A 2,822-nucleotide genomic window follows, 5' to 3' on the forward strand; every position below is an offset into this window, starting at 1 on the left:
ACTGGGAAGAGGTAACTATGGGGAGGAAGTGGGAGGAAAGATGTTGCATTGTGGTAAACTGTGGTCAATGACATGAGACAAAGTATATATGAACTGCTGTATGGATAGTGAATTTGCTCTGTAAATCTTCACCCAAATCACAATTAAAAAAAAGCAAAACTATTTCTTTTCTTGTGTAAATTTTTCCTTGACTTTTTATAATAGTGATCATACAATATTTATCCTTTTGTGATTAACTTACTTCACTCAGCATAATGTCTTCCATGTTCATCCATGGCATGAGGTGTTTCATGGATTATTTGCTATTCTTTAATGTTCCATTAGTTGTATGTAACATAGTTTTGTTATGCATTCATCCATTGTTGAGCATTTATGTTGTTTCCATCTCTTTGCTATTGTGAATAGTGCAGCAATGAATATGAGTGTGCATATATCTGTTTGTGTCTCAGCTCTTACTTCTTTCAGATATATGTTTAGTAGTTGGATTGCTGGATCATATAGTACTTCTATTTTCAACTTTTAAAATAAGTGCCATACTGTTTTCTTCTATTGTTTGTGTATTTTTGGTTATGTTTGATAGTCTATGCTATAAAATAAGTTGACCCCTTTGATGATCTTTACAGTTCTTGGTTTTATATTTAGGTTTTTGATGAATTTTTAGTTAGTTTTTACATATGAAGTGAAGTGCAGATCTTGCTTCATTTTTCTACAAATGGATATCCAGTTTTGCCAGCACCATTTGTTAAAGGGATTGTCTTTCCCCCATTGAATAGGTTTTGGCTCTTTGTCAAAGATCAACTGTCCCTAGGTGGGTGAATCTACTTCTAGTTTCTAAATTCTGTTCCACTGGTCTATGTGTCTATTGTACCAGTACCAGACTGTTTTGACTACTGTGGCTCTATAGTAGGCTTTGAGATCAAGTGTGAGACCTCCTATTTTGTTCTTCTTCAATGGTGTTTCCTTATCAGAGGTCTCTTTCCTTTCCATATAAAATTAGTGATTGGTTTTTCTATCTCCTTAAAAAATGTGGATAGACTCTTGATTGAGATTGCATTACATCTCTAGACTCCTTTGGGTAGTATTGATATTTTAACAATGTTCGGTGTTCCTATCCATGAGCCTGGTATGTTCCATTTATGTTGTTGTTGTTGTTATTATGTGCCATCAAGTTGGACCCGACTCATAGCTACCCCTCCTTGGGTTACTGAGGCAATATCACTATGGAAGTAGATTGGCCAACCTTCCTTCTGAGGAGTGGCTGGTGGGTTTGAACCACCAGCCTTCTGGTTAGCAGTCAAGTGCCTTAGGCATTATGCTACCAGAGCTCCTTCCATTTATGTAGACCTATTTTAATTTCTTGTAGTAATATTTTATAGTTTTCTTTATATAAGTCTTTTGTGTCTCTGGTAAGATTTATTCCTAAGTATTTTATCTTTTTGGTAGCTATTATAAATGGTATTGTTTTCTCTATTTCCTTTTCAGAGTTGTCTTTGTTGATGTACAGGAATTGACTGATTTTTGTATGTGATCCTGTACCCTGCCCCTTTGCTGAATCATTCATTTGGTTCCAGTAGTTTTCTTGCTGAGTCTCTGGGATTTTCTGTGTATAGGATCACCCTGTCTGCAAATAGGAGCTGTTTTACTTCTTGCTTACCAATTTGGATGCCTGTTATTTCTCTTTCTTGCCTTATTGCTCTGGCTAGAACTTACAATACAATATTGAATACCAGTGGTTCTCATCCTTGTCTGGATCCCATTCTCAAAGGGAATGCTTTCAGTCTCTCTCCACTGAGAATAATGTTGGCAATTGATTTGGTGTGTATGCCCATAATTATATTGATTATTTTTCCTTCTATTCCCATTTTGCTGATAGTTTTTATAGGGAATGAGTGCTGGATTTTATCAAATACCTTTTCTGCATGATTGATATTATTATATTGTTCTTTTTCTTTGTTTTATTTATGTGGTAGATTAGGTTGATTGTTTTTCTAATGTTGAACCATCCTTATATACCTGGTATGGATCAAACTTTTGCTATATTATTGATGCAGCATTGGATTAGTTTGGCTAGCATTTTGTTGAAAATTTTTCATCTATATTTATGAGGGATATTGATCTATAATTTCATTTTGTAGTGGCATCTTTGGCTAGCTTTGGTATCAGGGTTATGCTTGTTTCATAAAATGAATTTTGGAATATCATACCCTTTTCTATGTTCTGAAATGTGGGCAGAAAGAAAAGGCAAGAATGGGAAGAAAGATAGATAAAAATAAAAGAAGAGGAGGACAAATAAATTAAAAGAAAGGAAAAGTGAGAAAGAGGAAAGGAAAAAAAGAAATTAATAATAAAATAAAAGGGGGGGGGGTTCTGGCTCAGGTATAGCCAGCCAGCAATAATGGTGGGATCCATGGGCATACATGAACATAGAAGGGAATGAAGCTTGGCACCTGTGTAGACCTCTGAGAGAAGGTGTATATCTTGTGATCCATGAGTGCAAGACCTGTTAATTGCACAGACACTGGCTCTGTCTGCTTGGGGTGGGGTGCAGCAAGTGAGTCCTTGTGGGGGGAGGCAGCCAGAAAAACCAGGTGGGTGGGGTGGCAGTAGGTGGGTGTTCCTAGACACCAGGTTGGTGGGGGTGGTCAGGGAGCTCACTCCTGGTCATTGGGAAGGTGTGGTGGGAAAAGTGGAGAAAGTCCCTTTCTGGTTGCAATTCACTGGCATAGGCCCAGTGTACTTCTGGTAGCATGCAGCCATTATCCAGTTCTTGAATGGACTCATTTGGGTGAAGGGCCATCCAGAATCCAGCATCTCCAACTGCT

The sequence above is a fragment of the Orycteropus afer genome, unplaced genomic scaffold, assembly GCF_000298275.1.
Source record: "Orycteropus afer afer isolate SDZICR_OR568_19922 unplaced genomic scaffold, OryAfe1.0 scaffold00156, whole genome shotgun sequence".
Taxonomy (NCBI): Eukaryota; Metazoa; Chordata; class Mammalia; order Tubulidentata; family Orycteropodidae; genus Orycteropus; species Orycteropus afer.